Genomic DNA, 13112 nt, shown 5'->3' on the forward strand with positions numbered 1-13112 from the left:
GAAAGATCAGTTTGTTATCAGACTTCTCAACAAATCAAGATAGCAGTGGAATAGCATTTTCAAGAAACTCACAGCGCCTGTAGCACAGTGGTTGTGGCACCAGCCATGTACACTGAGGCTGGTGGGTTTGAACCTAGCCCAGGCCAGCTAAACAACAATGACAACTGCATCAAGAAACTCAAAGAAAAAATAAACTAAGGATTTTTTATCCAGCGAAGCTGTCGTTTAATTATCAAGGATATAGAAAAAGTCCAGCCTGAGCTAGAGCAAGACCTCTCTCTCTACTAAAAACAAAGTTTAGCTGGGCATCGTGGCACAAGCCTGTCATTTCAGCTGTCGGGAAGCTAAGGCAAGAGGATCACTTGAGCTCAGGAGTTTGAGGTGGCTGTGAGTTATGACCCCATGGTGGAACTTTATCCAGGGCCACCAGAGTAAGACTATCTCAAAACAAAAGGATATAAAAAAGGTTTAATCATGAAAGAGCTTAGAGAATATTATACTCACAACCTCTTAGAATTCCACTAAAAGACTAGCTTCATCCAAGTAGGAGATGATTGGAGAAACTTATGCAAAAGGACTGGATGTGAGCAATGCATAACTTTATTTTTATTTTATTTTAGGTTTTGAAACAGAGTCTTACTCTATTGCCCCAGGTTGCCCTGTTTCCCTGAAAATAAGACCTACTTACAGGAAAGATAAGACGTCCCCTGAAAATAAGACCTAGCACATCTTTGGGAGCAGACCTTAAAATAAGACACTGTCTTATTTTCGGGGAAACAGGGTACTAAAAGCCACAATTCATGAGCGGTGCCTGTGGCTCAGTGAGTAGGACACCGGCCCCATATACCGAGGGTGGCGGGTTCAAACCTGGCCCTGGCCAAAACTGCAACAAAAATATAGCTGGGCGTTATGGCAGGTGCCTGTAGTCCCAGCTACTTGGGAGACTGAGACAAGAAAATTGCGTAAGCCCAAGACCTGGAGGTTGCTGTGAGCTGTGACACTACGGCACTCTACTGAGGGTAACAAAAATGAAACTGTCTCTAAAATAAATAAATAAAAATAAAAGCCACAATTCACAATAATGATGTACTAGCATGCATGTTGTATCCTCAACTATTTGTCTTGTCAATTTGAAATGATAAATATTGATAAAAAATGAAAGAATAAAAGTAAAATGAGTTGTTATGCAACTAAAAGAAAAGAAAGGGCAGAGAAGAAGTGGTGAGGGTAAGGATCCATTAATAAGTTTGGAAAACAAAAAATAGAATTAAGTGAATAGCATTTTGATTTTTTTTTTTTTTTTTTGTAGAGACAGAGTCTCACTTTATTGCCCTTGGTAGAGTGCCTTGGCATCACAGCTCATAGCAACCTCCAGCTCCTGGGCTTAGGCAATTCTCTTACCTCAGCCTCCCGAGCAGCTGAGACCACAGGCCCCTGCCACAACGCCCGGCTATTTTTTTGTTGTTGTTGAAGTTTGGCCGGGGCTGGGTTTGAACCCGCCACCATTGGTATATGGGGCCGGTGCCCTACCCACTGAGCCACAGGCACTGCCCAGCATTTTTATTATTTAAAGAAAAACTACTTAAGTAAAAGGAAAGAAAACGAATACACACAAAAAAAATAATGGTGAAAATTTAACATTGGAGGGCGGCGCCTGTGGCTCAGTTGGTAAGGCGCCGGCCCCATATACTGAGGGTGGTGGGTTCAAACCCGGCTCTGGCTGAACTGCAACCAAAAAATAGCCGGGCGTTGTGGCGGGCGCCTGTAGTCCCAGCTACTCGGGAGGCTGAGGCAAGAGAATTGCTTAAGCCCAGGAGTTAGAGGTTGCTGTGAGCTGTGTGAGGCCACGGCACTCTACCGAGGGCCATAAAGTGAGATTCTGTCTCTACAAAAAAAAAAAAAAATTTAACATTGGAACAGGAAAAAATTTTAATCTTAAGGACCATTTTGTACAATTGTATGCAAATCAACTGCATACATTAAAAATAAATAATTTTTTATAATAAACAAAACATAGATGAAATGGATAATGACCTAGAAAAATATAATTTACTAAAATATCTCCAATTGAATTAGGAAGTTTAAACTGGCTCATTTTCATAAAGTAACTAAAAAAAGATTATCGAAGTATTGATATTACCCCATCAAAAGAGGACTAGGTAGATTCACAGGGGAAATCACCAAATCTTCACAGACCAGTTAATCTTAATGCTATATAATCTGTGTCAGAACACTAAAAAAGAAGAAATACTTCTAGATTATTTTTGTAAGGCAAATACAACATTGATCCCTATGGTAGGCTGCAAAAAATAACCTAATTGTTCACCCACATACTTTGGAATTTGGTTGTGTTGTCCCAATTTGATTCTGGGCCCACCCATATGACTTGCTTTGGTCAATGAGATTTTTCATAAACCTGATACAAGCAGGGGTTTGAAAAGCACTTGTGCAATTAAGATGCCTCTTGGTTTGCTCTCTGCCTTTGTCGTGAAAGTTTTGTGCCTGAGTTAGCCTGACCAAAGCCATCTGGGACCAATCGTAGGATAGCTGACAGCCTCAGACATGTGGTCAAGTTGAGAGGAGCCAGGAGAAATGCTCATACAAGTTTAGCCTAAATTACCCGTCTATAGTTTCATGAGCTAAATAAATATTGGGTGTCTTAAAGTCTTGAGGAGTTTTTTTTGATTGTTTGGGTTTGTTTGTTTTTTCTGACAGTCTCTTTCTGTTGCCCAAGCTAGAGTGCCATAGCCTGAGTCTACTTCACAGCAACCTCAAACTCCTGGACTCAAACAATCCTGCCTCAACCTCTCAAGTAGTTGGGACTATAGGAGCTCACAGCTACTTTTTCTGTTTTTAGTAGAGACAAGGATCTCACTTTTCTAAGGCTGGTCTCAAGATTCTGAGCTCAAGCGATCTTCCCACCTTACTAGGATAATAGGCATAAGACACCACACACAGTTCTAAAGCCTTGATATTTAGTAGATATATGATAACGAAACTTGTGCCCAAACAAAAACCTAATCCACTCGGCTGTGGATGGATATTGGAAAAATAGTGAGAAGACCATTATAGGAGGCTGAAAAAATTGCAAGGGAACTGGAGAAAAAGGCAGCCCATATCACCACCTACCATGGCTTGAGAAATAGCAGATATGCCTGATGAACCTTAGGGCTTGAGCAGAGACATTTCTCGTCAGAGTGCTGAAAATGTCAGCTGGCTATTACTCAGAGGGACTATAAAGGTACAGATCAGAAAAATAACTTCTTGTCTCCACCTCTTCAAGCCCATATAAGATTATCAAATTAAGATATAGCTTTAGTAAAAACAAAATCAAGGGCTATGAAATACTTTGCTAGGACCTCTGAAAGGATCACGTCACCATCTCTTATACTTTTCTAGCTGGTAAAAATGCTTTCTAGGAATCATAAGATTGTTGTCCCACAGCAGCCTGACATCCCTCAGGCATTAATGACGAAACCCAGAGAAAGCGCTCAGAAATAATGGTGGGTGTAGCTTTTGGTGCATAGAGTAAACTCCAGTCAGACACATAAAACCCACAAAACTTTGTAGGGAGCTGTACTAATGAAAGTGGCATTAACCTGAATAAAAAGGGACTAAATGTTAAAGACTCTGGGCTTCCAAATTTCTATGGGCAGGTAGCAGGCTGAAGAAGTTGCTCAAAAGGCATAGGTTCCAATGCCCTCTTCAGAAGATGCCATAGGAGGTGAAGCCAGAAACCAAGGAGAACATGGTTTGGGGGTGCCACCTTCCATGTAGCAGACACACTCTAATATGGCCTGCAATGATTTCTGCCTCCTGGGATTTTCATGTCTCTTCTTGATAGTGAGTGGAACCTGTGACTTTCTTCTAATAGGATATGGCAAAGGTGATGGGATGTCACTTAAGTAATCATGCTACATAAGATTTAGCAGATTCTAATGACTCTCCCTTGTTGGCTTTGATTAAGTAAGCAGCCCTATGGAGAGAGCTACATTGCAAGGGATGGAGGACAGCTTTTGGCTATTATACATCAAAGAACTGACTGAGTCCAGTAATTCACAAGCAACCATGTCAGTTTGGAAGTGAATTCTTCCAGATTTGCACCTCAAATGAGCCCACAGCCCTGGCCAACACTTTAATTGCAGCTTTGCGAGCACTGAACTAGAGGACTCAGCTAAATCATTCCTGGATTCTTTTTTTTTTTTCTTTTTCAGATTTTGGCCAAGGCTGGGTTTGAACCCACCACCTCTGGCGTATGAGGCCAGTGTCAGACTCCTTGAGCCACAGGCACTGCCTATTCCTGGATTCTTGACCCACAGAAACTCAGATAATAAATGGGTGTTGTTTTAAGTTACTAAAATTATGGCAATATTGCTATGGTGCAATAGATACCTACTCAGGGAAGAGAACTGAAGCCTGGTTATAGAACATTTCCCATCTATAAGGGCACCTGGAAAGACTTTCCCAGTGGGATTTTGGGATTGCTATAAGCCAGTGACTGCTATGTGCCTAACGTTCTTACACTTTTCAGGTGATAGTACTTTTGCAATTACCCTGTCCTGTTTCACCCACTTATGTTAGATATGTAGGGTCATATCTGGATCATTTAGCTTTTCAGTCATCTTCTGGATCATGAGTAGCAACACCCAGACCAATGGTGTGAATAATTATGGCCATTAGGGAAAACTGGGATAGTTTACAAAAATGGCCCCAAGTGTGGTGGCTCATGCACTTTGGGAGGCTAAGCTGGAAGGATCACTTGAGGTCTGGAGTTCAAAACCAGTCTGGGCAACATAACAGGACCCCATCTCTACAAAAACTGTTTTTACAAATAGCTGGACATGGTGGCACATGCCTGTAGTCCCAGCTACCTGGGAGGATCGCTTGAGCCTAGGAGTTTGAAGCTGCGGTTTTCTAGGATTATACCACTGCACTCTGGCCTGGACAATTGAGTGAGACACTGATTTAAAAAAAAAAAAAAATGGCCCTAGATGCTCCACACCTGCTTGTATCTATACACTTTGTTGCATATCTTTGCATGTCCTCACTTTCTGATTCTTGGATTGCCTGTGTCACTTTCTTTGGCTAATGAGATGTCAGGAAATGATACAAAGCAAAGCTTGGAAATAATTTGCATGATTGAATTTGCTCTTTCTTGCAAGAGTGCCATTACTATGATCACATGACTGGCAGGACAACAAACACATGAAACAGAGCCTAGACCTACCAGAGCCTCCAGCCAACAAGTCAGGTGAATCTCATATATGTAAACTAGCCTGTCCAACATCAAAATCACATAGCCAGTCAACTCAGCCACGTGAGCAATAAACATTTTATTGCTGTAGACCTCTGAGGATTTGTAGTTGCTGGTCAGGCAGCATTCTTGTGACAACAGATAACTGACATAATACCTAACCTCATGAAGTTTGTATTGATATAAAATAATAAAACTATGGATCAAGCTCCTATTAATATCAATGAAATTCATTATTAATTTTATCAGAGTATGTATAACTTATTTAATATAAATTAACCTATAGATTATACATTTGTTAAATATTATCAAATTAATAGCAATAAAAAAATCCAAATAAAATATCAGAAAACAGAAACCAATAGGGAATTGAAGATGACATTATGACCAAGCGTAGGTTATTTCTACAGATATAAGTCAATGAATATAATTCTCCATTTTTTTTTTTTTTTTGTAGAGACAGAGTCTCACTGTACCACCCTCAGGTAGGGTGCCGTGGCATCACACGGCTCACAGCAACCTCTAACTCTTGGGCTTACGCGATTCTCTTGCCTCAGCCTCCCGAGCAGCTGGGACTACAGGCGCCCGCCACAACGCCCGGCTATTTTTTTTGTTGTTGCAGTTTGGCTGGGGCCGGGTCTGAACCCACCACCCTCGGCATATGGGGCCGGCGCCCTACTCACTGAGCCACAGGCGCTGCCATAATTCTCCATTTTAATAGCTCTAAGAAGAAAAGAAATTTGATTATATCTGCTAAAAGGACCTTGACAAAATTTAATACCCATTCCCGATTTTTGCAAAATTGATAAAACCCAGCACCTACTTAATGAGAAAACACTAGAGTTGTTCCTTCTAGAATCAGAAACAACTCACTCCTCTTCCATTTAATATTGCCAATATAGTCAGTTTTTTTTCTTTCTATCTGTTTTTTTTTTTTTTAGAGACAGAATCTCACTTTATTGCCCTCGGTAGAGTGCTGTGTCGTCACAGCTCACATCAACCTCCAACTCCTGGACTTAAGTGATTCTCTTGCCTCAGCCTCCCGAATAGCTGGGACTACAGGTGCCCACCACAACACCTGGCTATTTTTTGTTGTTGCAGTTTGGCTGGGGCCAGGTTCGAACCCGCTATCCTCAGTATATGGGCCAGCGCCCTACCCATTGAGCCACAGGTGCCAACCCTATAGTCAGATTTTTTAAAAAGACATAAAAATAGGAAAGGAAGAGATAAAAGTTAAGAGAATCAATGCTAAAACTAATGCAAGTAATAAAATTCAGTAAAACAGTAGGATATAAAGTTTTAATATGAAAGGAGTAGTGTTCAGATATACTGCCAATAATAATTGCATGTTGTGAAGGATGAGAGTCCAATTACAAAAGCAATACAAAAAGTTAAAATACTTAGAAGTAGAGCCTAACATTTGAAAGTGTTAAAAACATTAATGGTATAAAAATAGACTTGAGGAAAAAGATTACACAGAATCTCAAAGATTTAATGTGATCCAAATAAAAATACCAAACTTATTTTTTAGAAGGTGGGGCCATAGGCCTGGACCTAGGCAAGGTGATTCTAAAGTTCATTTGCAAAAGCACACAAGCAGAAATAGCTAGGAAATTTTTGAAAAAGAAGTTTAGTGCCATCAGCCCATTAGATAATGAAACACATTATAAAGCTTCTAAAAAACATGTAGCTTTAGTTCAGGAATAGACAAGTCCAAAGAATAATATGTCCAAAATAAACATAATCACATGTGGACCTTTAGTATTAGAGAGAGATGTTGGTTTGAAACACAGGAAAAAGATGGACGTTTTAGTACATAATGTTAGGAAGACTGGATACCCATATGGAAAAGTATAGAATTAGAATCATGCCTCATAAACCAGAATAAATTCCAAATGTATCAGAGAGCTAAATATAAAAAGTAAAATCGTACAAGCCTTAGAAGAAAACATGGAAGAATTCATTTATAATGTGAGAGTGGGGAAAGCCTCTTATGGCTCAAAATCCAGAAGCAAAAGTACAATTTGTGTATTTGACTACGTAAAATTTAATTTAATTTTGATTATGGTTTAAAAAAAAAGAGCATAAGAGAAATTGAAGGACAAATGGCAAACTGGGAGAAAATAGTTGCAGTTTACCTCACAGACAAAAGACCAATTCATCTAATACAGTACTGTATATAAAAGGCTCTAAAAGACTGAAAAGAAAAAGGCAAAAAACCCAAAAGGAAAATAGAAACAACAAAAAATGGACATCTATCAGAAAAAATAGATACTCATTAAGCATATATTTAAACACTCATTGACAAACCCCAAAAGTTTGATAAAATTCTCTGTTACTAAGGCTGTGGAGCAGCAGGTGTTCTTATACATTCCTGGTAGAAGTGCAACTTTTGTAACTCTATAGAGGGAAATTTGGAAACATCTAACAAAACCAAATATGAGTATGATTTAACAATGTTAGTAGCAATCTGCACCAAGTCACAATCCCAACATACACAACACAAATGTATAAGGTTATTGTGAATTATTAGTAGCAAAATATTTGGAAGAAAGCAAGTATCTATCAATGTAGGACATGGTGCATCCACACAATAAAAAATGGGGAAGACCCGTATGTACCAATTTGGAGTATACTCTACAAACACATGACTGTTCTCTACTTATTTCTTTTATACCTCTCAGAAAAGTTTTATACTTTTCAGTCCATGTCACATGCATATGCTCTTAAATTCATTCCTAAGTATTTAATTTTAAGACATTTCTATTGTGATAAAACATATGACTTAAAAATGTGCACAATTCAGTAGCATGAGTACCTTTACAATGTCATGTCCTCATTACCACTATCCATTTCCAGAACTCTTTCATCATCCCAGACTGAAACTCCTTACCCATTAAGCAGTAACTCCTATCTTCCCTCTCCCCAACCCCTGACATCCCCTGTTCTACTTTCTGTGTCTATGAATTTGCTATTCTAGGTATCTCATGTAAGGGGAATCATACTTGAGTCCTTTTGTGTCCAGTTTATTTCACTTAAAATGATACTTTAATAGTTACTAATGTTTTAAAGTTTCATTCACGTTTTTGCAAGGCTACATAGTATTTATTTTCATTTCATTTCATTTTATTTTATTTTTTGCTACATAGTATTTGTATAACACATTCTGTTTATCAATTGATCTACCAATGGACATTTGAGTAGTTTCCACCTTTTGGCTATCATAAATAAAGCTCACGTGAACACTGATGTACAAATATCTATTTGAGTTCCTGCTTCCAATTCTTTGGGACATGAACCTGGAAGTGGAATTACTAGAGCATGTGATCATTCTGTTTTACTTTTTGAGAAGCCTCCATATTGTTTCCCTGAGCAGCTGCACCATTTTTTGTTCCAAATAGTAATGCATAAGGGATCTAGTTTCTCCACATCCTCGTCAACACTTATTTCATTTTATTTACTTACCTATGTTTTTGAGAAGAGTCATCCCAGGAAATATGAAGTGGAATCTCATTGTAGTTTTGATCCGTGTTTCCATAATGACTAGTGATGTTGAGCACCTTTTCATGTACTTGGGCCAATAAGTACATGAAAATGTGCTAAATATCACTACTTATTATGGAAACATGGCCCAATAAGTACACAGAAAGGTGCTCAACATCACAAATTTCATTTTCTTAATTGCTTTTGCTAGCATATAGAAATAATCTGTGGTATTCTATAGCATATGGAATTATTTGTTGCTAATATATAAAAATTCGTTTTTGTTTGATCTTGTATCATGTAACCTTATGAAATTCACTTATTTGTTCTGGTATTATTTTGCATTAGTAAGATGTGTAGGATTTCCACATTATCATATCATATCCTCGGGGGGGGGGTTTCTTCTTTCTTTCCTCTTTTTCAAATTTTAAAATTATCTTTATTATTTTTTTAGGAGACAAGGTTTTACTCTTGTTGTGTGTGCACTTGAAAAGATGTGTTTTCTGTTCTAATTGAATGTTCTGTAAATAATAATAAGGTCAGCTCGGAGCCTGTAGCTCAGAGGATAGGGTGCCAGCCACATAGCTGTCAAGTTTGAATCCAGCCTGGGCCTGCCAAACAACAGTGACAACCAAAAAAAAAAAAAAAATAGCTGGGCATTGTGGTGGGTGCCTATAGTCCCTTCTTGGGAGGCTGAGGCAAGAAAATCTTTTAAGCCCAAGAGTTTGAGATTGCTATGAGCTGTGAAGCCATGGCACTCTACTCAGGGTGATAGCTTGAGACTCTGTCTCAATAATAATAATAATAATAATAATAATGTCACTTTGGTACATGGTGTTGTTCAAGTCCTTTATATCCTAACTGATTTTCCATATACTTTCTATGTCAATTACTGAGAGAGTAATAAAATCTCCAACCAAAATTGTGGATTTCTTCATTTTTCTTTATGGTTCTGGTTTTTCTCCGTATACTTTGAAGTTCTGTTTCTTGGGCATATACATTTGGGATTGTTATGTCTTCTTATTTATTTGACCCACTTATCGTTATGAAATGTCCCTCTTTATCCCTGGTAATATTCTTTGTTCTGAACAATTTTTCCTGATATTAATGTAGCCAATTCCATGATTTGTATGATGAGTATTTACAAAGTATATCTTTCTTTAAGTCATTTAAATTTTAACCTATGTGAACTCTAAACACTACCTTTTAATTGGAGTGTTTAGAATCCCCTTACACAATCATCGATATATTTGTTTAAATTTAATGTCATGCTATTTGTTTTCTATTTATTCCAACTGTCCATTGTTGTTTTTTCCTCTTTTACTGCCTTCTTTTGGATTCTTTGAGTATTTTTTATTGTCCCATTTTATCTCTACTACTGGTTATTGTTTGTATCTCTGCGGTGGATACTGTTAAATGCTGCTCAGATCTCTCTTGAATCAAGATACTTCAAAAAGTAATTATTGTTCCCTCTGCTAAGATTCATATTGGCAGATAGCTTTCTTTTTTTTTTTTGTAGAGATAGAGTCTCACTTTATCGCCCTCGGTAGAGTGCCATGGTGTCACACAGCTCACAGCAACCTCCTACTCCTGAACTTGGTGATTCTCTTGCCTCAGCCTCCCGAGTAGCTGGGATTACAGGCACCCGCCACGACACCCAGCTATTTTTTGTTGTTGTTGCAGTTTGGCCGGGGCTGGTTTTGAACCCGCCACCCTCGGTATATAGGGCCAGCGCTCGACTCACTGAATCACAGGTGCCTCCCTGGCAGATAGCTTTCTGCTGACTGATCCTTCAGGAATTGCCTTGGTTGTAGACAGCCACCTTGCTCAAGGTCATTCGCTTTCCCAAGGTAGCCCACAACCAGAGCGGATGCAAGAATATAAAGGTCCAAGCATGTTGGTCCAACTCAGCACAATTATTATTATTATTATATTTTTTGTAGAGACAGTTTCACTTTATCACCCTCGAAGGAGTGCCGTAGTGTCACAGTTCACAGCAACCTCCAGCTCCTGGGCTTAGGCGATTCTCTTGCCTCAGCCTACCGAGTACCTGGGACTCCAGGCACCCCCTGCCACAATGCCTGGCTATTTTTTTGTTGCAGTTTGGCCAGGGCAGGGTTCGAACCCACCACCCTCGGCATATGGGGTCAGCGCCCTACCCACTGAATCACAGGCGCCACCCAACTCAGCACAATTCTAAAGTCATTCCAATTCTGTAGCTTCATGTAGAATTGGCCAAGTCTATTATTGGGCTAGCATAACAATCTGACTTCTCACTCTTCCCACTCCTGTTTTTGTCTCCTTCCTTCCGCAAGTATTTGTCTGAACAGTACTCCTTAATAAGTACCCTGCACACTAAACTTCATCTCTGATCATAAGAACTCAACTCTGGATGGCATCCATAGCACAGTGGTTATGGCGCCAGCCACATTCACCCAGGCTGGTGAGTTGGAATCCAGCCTGGGCCAGCTAAACAACAATGAAAACTGCAATAAGAAAACAGCCGGGCATTGTGGTGGGCCCTTGCTATTTGGGAGGCTGAGGCAAGAGAATTTCTTAAGCCCAAGAATTTGAGGTTGCTGTGAGCTGTGACAACATTGCACTATCCCGAGGGTGACATAGTAAGACTCTGTCTCAAAAAAAAAAAAAAAAAAAAGAAAGAAAGAAAGAAAAAAAACTCAACTTGCAACAACTTCTTTGTTTTGGTCTTTAGTGGTTGCTCTAGGTATTGTCAATATGCAAACAAACCTATTATAGTCATGTCAGTTTTTTCAGGCTGCAATGACAAAATACCACACGCTAGGTGACCTACACAGCAGACGTTTATTTTTTCACAGTTCTGGAGACTAACAGTTCAAGATTAAGGTATTGGCAGGTTTGGTTTCTCCTGAGTCCTCTCTCCTTGGCTTATAGATACCCTCATGTCTTCACATAGCCTTTTTTTTTTTTTTGTAGAGACAGAGTCTCACTGTACCGCCCTCGGGTAGAGTGCCGTGGCGTCACACGGCTCACAGCAACCTCTAACTCTTGGGCTTACGCGATTCTCTTGCCTCAGCCTCCCGAGCAGCTGGGACTACAGGCGCCCGCCACAACGCCCGGCTATTTTTTTGTTGCAGTTTGGCCGGGGCTGGGCTTGAACCCACCACCCTCGGCATACGGGGCTGGCGCCCTACTCACTGAGCCACAGGCGCCGCCCACATAGCCTTTTCTTTGTGCATGGTATGTTCTGGTGTCTTTCCTTCTCTTTTTATAAGAATGCCAGTCACATTAGATTAGAGCCCCACACTTTTGACCTCATTTAATCTAATTACCTCCTTACAGACCCTATGTCCAAATACAGTCATGTTGGAAGTTAGAGCTTTAACATATGAATTTGGGGGAGGGACACAACACAGTCCATAATAATAATATAAATTTTATATTATATATATAAATATATATATATTTATTAAAGACAAAATCTTACTTTGTCAGCCTTGGTAGAGTGGCATGGTGTCATAGCTCAAATTCTTGGGCTCATGTGCAAGAGCATGTGATCCTCTTGCCTCAGCCCCCCAAGTAGCTGGGACTACAGGTGCCTGCCTCCACGCCTGGCTATTTTTAGAGATCAGGTCTTGCTTTAGCTTAGGCTGGTCTCAAACTCCAGAGTTCAGACAATCCATTGGGGTCGGCCTCCCAGGGTACTAGGATTACAAGTGTGAGCCACTGTGCCTGGCCAACAGTATACTTTTAGATGAGGATGTGCCACTTTACTTACATATGTTATAAAAACAGCTGTGTATTTTTCCCTCCTGTCCTTTGTGCTGCTGTTCTTATTGTGTAGTTGGCATACTTTGAACACTCTGCAATACATTGTTAATATTTTCAATTTAAACAATAATCTTTAAAAAAAACAGTAATTTTTTAAAGAAATTTAAAAATGAGAAAAATAATTTTTTTTTTTTTTTTTTTGAGACAGAGTCTTCAAGCAGTTGCCCTGGGTAGAGTGCCATAGCAACATCATAGCTCACAGCAACCTCCAACTCTGGGGCTTAAGTGATCCTCTTGCCTCAGTATTTTGTATTTTTAGTAGACATGGAATTTTGCTTTGGCACAGACTGGTCTCAAACTTGTGAGCTCAAGCAATCCACCTGCCTTGGCCTCCCACATTGCTGGGAATACAGGCACCATCCTCTTATGTCTTTTTCTATTGACTGAATTTTCTGTTCCTTATGGATCACATGCTGCTGCTTCTTCCTATGTCTAGTAATTCTTTTTTTTTTTTTGACAGTCTCAGGCTGTCACCCTGGGTAGAGTGCTATAATGTTGCAGTACACAGCAACCTCAAACTCTTGGGCTTAAGTGATTCTTTTGCCTCAGCCTCCCAAGTAGCTGG

The sequence above is a fragment of the Nycticebus coucang genome, chromosome 8, assembly GCF_027406575.1.
Source record: "Nycticebus coucang isolate mNycCou1 chromosome 8, mNycCou1.pri, whole genome shotgun sequence".
NCBI lineage: Eukaryota > Metazoa > Chordata > Mammalia > Primates > Lorisidae > Nycticebus > Nycticebus coucang.